The sequence below is a fragment of the Mustela putorius genome, unplaced genomic scaffold, assembly GCF_011764305.1.
Source record: "Mustela putorius furo isolate JIRA1106 unplaced genomic scaffold, ASM1176430v1.1 tig00000054_pilon_pilon_pilon, whole genome shotgun sequence".
NCBI classification, from domain to species: Eukaryota; Metazoa; Chordata; class Mammalia; order Carnivora; family Mustelidae; genus Mustela; species Mustela putorius.
In genome coordinates this window covers 353,301-362,594 of record NW_025421262.1, presented here as the reverse complement: position 1 = coordinate 362,594, position 9,294 = coordinate 353,301, and the positions used below count along the sequence as shown (strand labels likewise).

General features: G+C 53.9%; 1 long non-coding RNA gene across 1 annotated transcript; it reads right to left on the bottom strand.

Annotated features, from left to right (window-relative positions):
* Positions 1 to 2,530: 2,530 nt before the first annotated feature.
* Positions 2,531 to 7,073, bottom strand: LOC101678340. Its single transcript, XR_200851.3, has 3 exons — positions 6,386 to 7,073; positions 6,065 to 6,143; positions 2,531 to 3,803 (listed from the first exon to the last, which is right to left on the bottom strand). It is a non-coding gene; the product is annotated as an uncharacterized LOC101678340 (long non-coding RNA).
* Between the last annotated feature and the right edge of the window lie 2,221 nt (positions 7,074 to 9,294).

Here is a 9,294-nt window from a genome sequence, read left to right as displayed (position 1 = left end):
CTTTCCAAGGGAAGTCAGCAACTAAGTATCTTGGCAGGCAAAGCAGGCAGGCAGCTCGCCTGAGCTCCTTAGGGGTGGGACCAGGCTGTCAGGCCCTAAACACTGTTCTCGGGCTCTGGGGCTCTGGCTCTGCTGAGAGCTGAGCCCAGCTGTGCGAAGCCAAGCTGTGCGAAGCCAAGCCTCCCCCAACACCTCTGGGTGGGGGTGCCCTGCAGGGTGGTGATGCGAGGGCTGGCGTCCAGACAGAGAGCTGTCTGGCGCTCACCAGGAGACCTGAGTTCAAGTGTAGGCTCTGCCCGTAGTCATACGTGTAGGAGCATGTACGGAGCCCCAGGCTTGAAGGACTTCAGCGGATTCTCTCATGCTCCTTACTCTGACTCACATGGCCACAATTCTTATCCCCATTTCACAGATAAGGAAACTGAGGCACAGGGAGGTTAAGGGTAAGCTTGTGAACAGCAGCATGAGACCCTGAATCCAGGAGTTCACATTCCCCGGCTGCTGCTCCCAGTCTCTGCACATTCTGGTTTCTACTTTGCTGAGAGCTGAGGGCCCCACAATGCAGCTCTCTCGCAGTCTCCCTCACCACCACAGGGCTGGCTCTGTGATTTCCAGGCTCCTCTAGGGCGCCTAGCCCCAGGCCTGTTGACTCGTTGCAGGCACACAAGCATCTGAATAATGAATGAAATAGTGAATGAACAGAAGTAGCAAACTCTTTCCAGTGGTGATGGGCCAGTATAGCTCAGACTGGGATGTGCTTTCAACCCCAGGCTCTGGCCGGCCCAGCAGTGTGATCTTGGGTGCCTCCCAGCCTCTGTGTCCTTATCTGACAACAGTTTGAGGGCAAGATTAATAGATAAAAAGGGCAGGGAGTGTATGAAAGAGAGAGAGAAACTAGGAGGAACGGCCTCTGAGAACCATGGCTGGTGCCTCCTTCTGTCCCGACTTCCCCATCTCAGCTCTGCTCATGCGCGTTTGCTAAGGTTTCCTCAAGCCCTCTCTGTCTCTCTTCCTCCTGACTCACAGTCCTGCCAGGTAGTAGTCCTCCGTCCTGCCAAAATAGACGCAGAATCTGACCACTCCTTATCGCCTATGTCGCCCTCTTACTCCACCACCTCCAGCTCTCACTTGGATTCGAGCAGTCACCTCCTCCCTGGCTTCCTGCTTGCTCTCCAGTCTCCCCATCCTGTTTTGCCTTCTGCCTAAACCTGCCATAGCCTTTCCTGTCCCTGTTACTTGCAGTAAAACCCAGGACTCGGGGTGGCCCCCAAGGCCCTGCCCGATCTCACCCATTACCCCTTCTCTTGCCCTGGCTCACTCAGCTCCAGCCATATGCATCTCCTCTGCATTCCTTGAATACCATCAGCAGGTGCCCACCTCAGGGCCTTTGCACTTGCTGCTCCCTGGACGCAGAGCCCCCTCTCCTTGGATAGCTTCTAGCTTGCTCTGCTCTGTCTTTTCTTTTGGGTCTCTACTCAAATGCCCCATCTCATAGAAGCCTGTTCTAACCGCTCTAAGACTCACATTATTTTCATGCCCTTACCCTACTTTCTTTTTCTTGATACTGTGTTACATATACCTCTTGGTTGCTCTGGCTTTCCCTCATCTCTGATTTGAGCTCCATGCAGGGTCTTGGTATTGGATCTCCAGTACCGGGAGCTGTGCCCACACAGAGCAGGGCCTCAGTAAAGGATGTAGACAGAGTGAGAGAGGGCGCCTAGCTGCCAGCAGCTCTGTCCGTGAGATGCTGGTTGCTTGAAAGGGGCATGGGCTCCTCTGCCCCGACATCCCTGCATGGCCTGGGATTCCTCTAGGAACAGATGTCCTCACTGAACTTGGGTTTCCTTCCCAGGCATGGAGGCCAGGACTCCACTTGGCCTCATTCCTGTTCCTGGGAGGAAGTGTCTGTCCTTGGGCAGGAACTGGTCTGGCTCGCAGGGAAAGCCAAAGAAACACACACCACTTTCTCCGCTCAGCTTCTGTGGTCTCGGGGCAGTGGGTGGCCATGCCAGCCTCCACTCCACCACTGCCTCTGGAGCAAGGACAAAGGTGGGATGAGAGTTGCCCCCACCCCCCACCCCGCCCCAGAGCTCGTTAAGTCACAGGAGCCTCAGGGCCATGCAGGGTTGAAGGCTAGGCTTGGATGCAGATCTCATCTGGCCAGGGTTGGTTCTTCTCATGCCTCCCCACTTGGACAGCTCCGTGACGGGTGGAGGATAGCTGTGTGATGTGGAATCAGGAGCAAACGAGGAGATGAACCGACCCTTTGGTACCAAATCCCTTATGTGTCTTCTTTATCCCCAACCCCCCTTCCTCCCTGTCCCACTCTTAAGTGCCTGAAATCTGCCACCTGAAGAAAGTTGTAACCACCCCCAACCCCATGCCCCTGGAGCAGAGGAGACTGAGGCCCAGAGAGGGAGACCGGCCAGATTCGGCAATGTTAGCCTGAGTTTGCTCCCCTAGGCTTTCCTCTCCCAGCTTCAAGCAAATGATTAGGTTTAGTCACAAGGTACTTTCCAGGGTTTGGGGCAGAAGCGTGGCTCATATTTAAGGCCTTCTGAGCTCTGGTCAAAGTCTCAAATGAAAGAAATGATCAGAGAGACTCAGGAGCGGCTGGGGTGGGGCGGAGGGAGGAAGAACATGCTGGAGAAACATGAATGATAAATGGGCTCCCAGACTGGCGAACACTGCCCCTCACTGAGCGGGACTGGGAGCTGGGGACAGGGCATTGGGGTTAGCATCAGGGTGGGCCCAGGAAGCCAGAGCTGAGCTGCAAGGCCTTGGGCCTCACCACAGACCCCAGGACTGCGCAATGCTGCTGGGCTGGTGGGGCCCTTTGAGGGGATGATGGTTTGGCCATGCTTCAGTCACAGACCCGCACTGAGCACCTGCCATGGGCTGGGGGCTGTGCGGGCGCTGGGGACATTCCCGTTGGAACGGGAGCACGAAGATCAGCCCATGGCTGAGATACAGTGTCCTCTGTAGGTACTGAAGCTGCTGGGAGAAGCGTGGCCGGGAGGGTCCTGCTGGGGGAATGGAGTTTCCGGAAGGAAGTGATGCGGAGAATCTCACCTGAATATCAGCAAAAGGAACAGTCTTTTGGCTTTGATTTACAGCAAGATGGGGCCCAGGAGCGACAAGGAAAGCAGCATAGACAGATTCCTGGAAGCCACCTCTGATTTTCTGGGACTCTCTACAACTCCAGAATTGAGCCAGCTCTGGGGAGGAGGAAGCCCCCGGAATGACCAAGGCTAGGCTTGCTTGCCTTCATCGCTGTGGGGTGGGACCCCAGACCCGGTGAAGTTCAGGTAACCCACGGATTCTCAGAGTTTAACCTTGTTACTCGTGGATCCAGATGTAGCAGGTCTGGGGTGGCCCCTGGGATTCTCCCATCTCTAATAAGCTCTCAGGTAAGGCCCAAGCAGCTGGTCCATGGACCGCACTTTAAGGAGCAAAGTAGGTGTCTTGCCCAGATGTCCTGGTGGTCTGGGAATCCTGACTGCTGCTCAGGTTCAAGTCCAAATCCTTCAAGGGTGTCATGTGAGGCTCTTGCTATGTTTTAGAGCCCCTTCCTCCCAGCTGAGGGCCTCACACTTGCCACCGTGTGTGCAAGAACCTAATGGATCTTTCTCCCACCCCACACAAGGTGCACCCCCCCCCACCCCAGTGCTTGATGCCCAAGCTTCAGTGGGAAGCAGTAGGCTTCAGAGGCAGCCTGACTGGGTCCAGGTTGCAGCCTCACCAGCTACAGGTGGCGTGACTTTGGGTAAGAGACTTAGCCTCTCTGTGCTTCAGTTTCTCATCTGTAAAAAGGAGAGAGGGGGAAAAAATCCATGATAGTCTCTTTACAGGGCGATTCTGAAGATTCAAAGAAATAATATATATCAAAAGTCTGGCACACAGGCGGCACTCAATAAATGTTCTATCACTTTCCCACCAGTTCTACCTGTCCTTTCAGGTAAGGATCTATGTGTTTTCATCTCATTATTTCAAGTTTTTCTATTTTTGTGTCTGTGTATCTATGAAGAATAGAATGTATTACCCAAAAAGGATGTAAACATTTGTAAATAAACATACATGGAGGTGTATGTTTAAAATGTTTTTCCTGAAAAATAAAATATTTTTGCTGATAGGGACTGTGATAAAAATGTTCAAGATCACTATTTTGAAACGGAGTGGAACTGATAGAAACAGAGAATATTAGAGCTGGAAGGGATTTTAAAGGTCTTCCATTCCCCCCAGCACTCCTTCTCCTACCTGATGCATAAACCTCTCCGGTATGCTAGATTACCTCTAGCAATGGGGAGCTCATTACCTTTCTGGGCAATCCATTTTGTTCAGCAATGGGAATGATTTCCTGAACTCCATGCCTACATGTGTTTCAGCTGCTTCTGAGCTCTGCTCCCCTGTGTCACACAGCTCTGGGATCTTTCTCCTGAGGGCCAGGAGCCAGGCTGTATGCCTAGTAGGCCTTCAATAATGTCCCATGAATGAGTGCGGGTGGCAGGGGGATGAGAGGGGTACCGGAAGGATGATGTTCTTGCCAATTCTCCTTTGGAGGGTACACTAACAGCTCAGTGTCGTGTCCCTCTGGGAGGGTCTCAGTCTAAGTAAAACCTGTCTTTGGGTTTGTCTGCACATGTTTGTATATACATATACATGCATGGTATTGTGTTTCTCTGTGTGGCTCTGTCTCCATTGCTGTGTGTGTGTGTTGCATTGCAAATATCCATGTGTGCTGGTGCATGTTTTTCTCTAGGTCTTCGTGTATATGTGTGTTGGGGCTGTCCCTGCAGGGATGTGTGACTGCTCTGATTTGTTTGAATCTGTGAGGGTGGCTGTTGTCTACAGATGTCCATGTGTGATGTGCAGGTCTCTCTGTACCTTTGTGTGTCTGCCTCTGTGCGTATGTGTGTGTCTGCATGAGTAGGTCTCCCCTCCCCTACTCAGCCCTACTGGAGAGCCAGGAGTGACTCCCCTGCAGCCTGGTTGACCGAAGGCCCTCTGACTGGCAGGCAGTAAGGGCTTCAAACCCCTCTTCTCCTGCTCTGCATGGCTGTGCTAATCACTGGGTTGTATGCAGATGGCAAATGTGTGGCTGCCAGGCTTGGGGGAGAGACTGTGGAGGGGGGAGCAGATGAGCAGAACACCAAGGAGCAAGAAGACAGTTTAAAGGCAGAAAGGGGAAAACACGCCTGCTTGGCTTGGGAGTTCGGGGTGCAGGGTTCTCTCCAGAAGTATGGATTTTATGAAGAGGATGTGATGTCTATGATATTTTCCTTCTAGTTGAGCTAGAGTCTTAGAGTCACAGGATTCTAGAATTCTAGAATTCTAGATCTGGTGAGTTCTAGAATCTCAGCCCCGTGTAACTCTCGACTCTTAGAACCATGTTTGAGGACTCTAATCCTCCTGGGATATTAGTATCTTCAAACACAGATCTTCTCTTTCTCCCTGTTCTCTTGCCTTTCTTTGTATAGAATCATGGCCAAAAAATGACCTTGAAAGTTCACCCTGTCTCCCCCTTGGCTCTGGATGGGGCAGTGGAGAGAGGCTTGTCTACTCAGCTGGGACATTCTTGGGGATGTTGAACTGGAATCTTCCCTTGGCAAGGACTTGTCTCCTGAATGGTCTGGGCTGTCATCTTACCTCTGCCACCTTCTGCTAGGACTGTATTCCCCTCAAAGACAAAGGTGCCTGTGTTTTCGGGATGTATTTTCAGCGTTCAGGAGCTGGTGTAACAGCCTGCAGGTATGAGGAGAGCCAGGGCAGGGCTTTCCTGGGGTCCTCAGCTATGGAGGCTCAGTAACCCAGCCCTGGGGACGAGCGGGCTGCAAACCAGGCAGCCACATTCCCCAGGATGCCCACTTGGGTTATCTCCTTCCTCTTACGGCTCCTCAGAATGACAGCTCAAAAGGTTGGTCCTATTGCAAGGGTCATTCCACTGTACTTTGACCTCCTCCAGGACTCAACCAAACTTCTGAGCATGGCAGCTTTTCAGGCCCTGACTGCTAACTGTCCCATCTGTCCCTCCACACATGTCCAGCCCGCTGAATTCCCTACTTACCTTGAATCTATTGAACTTCTTCAGTCTGCGTGGGCTTGTTCCTCTCTGCCTCTTTGTCATGATGCAAACTTTTATCCCTCTGTGGAATGCAAGGTCTCACTCAATTTTAAGTGCCATGAGAGAAAGAGTTTGACTTATTTAATATTTTATTTCCCAGCATCTGCTGCAGTGTTTGGCACACCATATAGGTACTCAAGATTTGTTGCATGACTAACCGATCAAATATATCCTTCAGAATTTCCCCTCCGAGGCCTCTATCCCCCACCCTCTTATAGGTGTCTCCCACACCTCTACTAGGATTACCCATGGCCCAGAACTTACCCCGCAGATCATGAGTCTTTGCTTCCTGTGTTCGTCTTCTTTACCAGACCAGGAACCCCTTGAAGTTAGGCCTGATCAATTTTTCTACATACAGCATCCGGTTCAGAGCCTGGCACCCAGCAGGTGCCCAGTAAAAGCAGAGCAGTTGCCAGCAGCCCAGCTTGGTGACTTGAATTCCCCCGTTGGTCCCAACTGTGAGCACTGGTCCAAGCTGTTGGCAACATCTGCTCCAAAGTCTCATTTGCAATTTTACGTTCCCAGGCTCTTGCCACTTAATATTTAATAACTAGGCGGCTGGCCTTCTCTGGCAGCCACTTAAGCCCCTGATTGCCTCTTGTCTGAACTTGGCCCCGAGTGAGGCAGGGACCACCCTGGGGTTAACTATGAGGCCCAAATCCCGAGTCTGGGTCCAGCATTGGGCCAGAGCCTTGGAGACAGAAGGAAGGAATGCCCGTCGGCTTGGGGCTCCCAGATGACGTTTCCAGGCAAGACACAGGGTGCATTTGCTCCGGCTGACTCCTCCTCTCCTCCTCACCATATTAGGCTGGGCCTGCCCCATGCCCTGGTAAGCCAGGGAGGGGGACAGAGAGAAAATGTCTACGGGACCTTCCCTGACTCACATCTGAGCTGGGTGAGGAGGAAGAATCTGGAATCTCCCCCCTTCTGGTTGCTGGGTAGTGATTCCCTCGGTGGGATCCAAGCAGGAAAAGTGGGTCTATCCTATGTGGCTTGGCCCCCAGGAGCCAGGGCCGGCCTATGGGGGCGGGGGGGAAGATGTGGCGCCACGGCGTGGGTGTTGGCATCCATGCCAGCCTCTCCTGGCACAGAGCTGGGGAGCACTTCCAAGTCAGCTGTGGAGGGAGGTGAGGCAGGACGGGAGTGAACCGCCCCCTGGGATTGCCCGAGCCGCTGACCTGTGCTGGGAAATCCCACAGGCCCAGGGAGCCAGCCTCTGCAGGACGGCTAGGGGAAAGGGTGGAGAGCAGTCCTGGGAAGAAAGTTCAAGAAGAGGAAACAGCAAGTGTGAGACTCTGAGGTGAAGACCTCAGAGGCCTCGGGCTCAGGAAACGGTCTTCAGAACGAGTTTCTCAGTGGATTCTGGAGGAAGGTGCCGCTGGAATTCAGGCCTGGGCAATCACAGACTTTTCAGATCCCAGCGGGGACTTTTATAGCATCAGGAGACGTGGTTCCTGGGTCTCGCTTTGCCCCTAACAAGCCCAGTGGCCTTGGGCATGTCCCTGCCCGGCACTCACGCTGTCACTGCCCGCACTGGCTGCTTCCAGTGTGGAGTCCTCCGTTCTCCCCTCCGAGGTCATCTGGCCCAACCCAGGAAGCTGAGAGCCAGGATGGCGGCCTGCATAATGGAAGAAGGTCGGGCCAGACCCTCTGCGCTTTGGATGGGCAGTGTTTCTCAAGCATGGACTCTGCAAGACCCCTTGCTAAGGAAACCGTTTACTGGCATAGAGTCTCATCTAGCTCCCTGTCACCCTCAACCTCTCTCTTCCCCTCACCCCCTCACCCATTCATAGGGCCTGTTGACAGCACCTGAAACCCCAGTTTGAGTCCCTTTGCCACTTTCCACCTCGCCTATGTTACCACCATCCCCAAACACCACCTGCCTGCCCCTGACACTGTGTTGGCCCGCTCCAGGCTCTCCTGCTCCCACCCTGGCCCCTGCTCTCCTTCCCCAACCAGCAGCCAGGAGGCCTTTAAATGATCTAAACTGGGTCACGTCCCTCCCCTGCTTTTGAAAACCTCCAGGGCTACTGGGGTGCTTAGAATCAAACCCCAGCCCTGTAGTTACCCTTTCTGCCCGGTGCCTCACTCCTCCCTGCCCTGAGGCCGTGCTGTCTGCCTTCCTTCTGCCCTGGCCTCCTTCCTGCCCTGGATGTGCTGGCCAGATCCAACCCAGGGCCTCCGTGTTTGCGGTTCCCTCTTCCGGAGACCTTCCTGGGACTGCTGCCACTGTGGGATCAGCAATGCGCTTCTCGATCTTGTCCCCAGTTGGGTCTCCCGCTGCCTTGAGGCTGGGGGGCTGAGGGTCTAGGATGAAGCCCAGCTTCATGACTCCTGGAATCTCCCCCTTCTGGTTGCTGGGCAGTGATTTTAGCCCCTGCCCCCACTGTGGGTTTCAGCACCCTTTCTCTCCGCTGCAGTCATTGCTATGCTAGTTAATGGAACAACGAGGCACTTTCCCCATTATCTGATGCAAATACCTTCTGGTTGCCAGTGCCAGCTCCACAGCTCCGCTCTCCCTGTGACCTGGCCCATGAACCTCCTACCCTAGCCTCTAGCCCAGGCCAGGCTGGGGCACTCCCGGCCCCCTTGCCCACTCCCCACCAGCTTCTCTGAAGGGCTAGGGCCCCCGGAAGTCACCAGTCCTGTTCTAACCACCTTAAAGCAAGGCCCACTGTGTGAAGGCCTTTTGCTCATTCAGGCTCCCCATGACCGCATACCGTTCTGACCCCCATTGTGTGGACTTGGAGATGGAAGTCTGTGTACCCTCAAATGGAGGTCCAATGGCGTCCAGACATGCACTTCAGGACTTGACCCCCTCCCCCATCCCTTCCTTAGGGCTTTATTCTCGTGACCCCTTGAGACCCTATTTCTCTGTCAGTTACATATTAGCATCTGTATCTACAGACGGAGAGGATTGTGGAGGGTGATGACTGGCTCCCAGGCGCACTGGGGTTCGGGGAGGGAGTGGGACTCTATGCCCTTGCCCGGAGATAGAGTAGGGTAGGAAAGCTCCCAAAGCTTGCCCCCTTGGAAATTTCCATCCTGCGACCCCATATCACCAGGCATCCCTGGCTTAATTCACACAGAGTGCCTCAAGCGTGTCCAAGGCACCTGGAAGTTGCTGAGGCCACCCAGAGAGATACGGTGGGCTACCTCCAAATGATCACGTG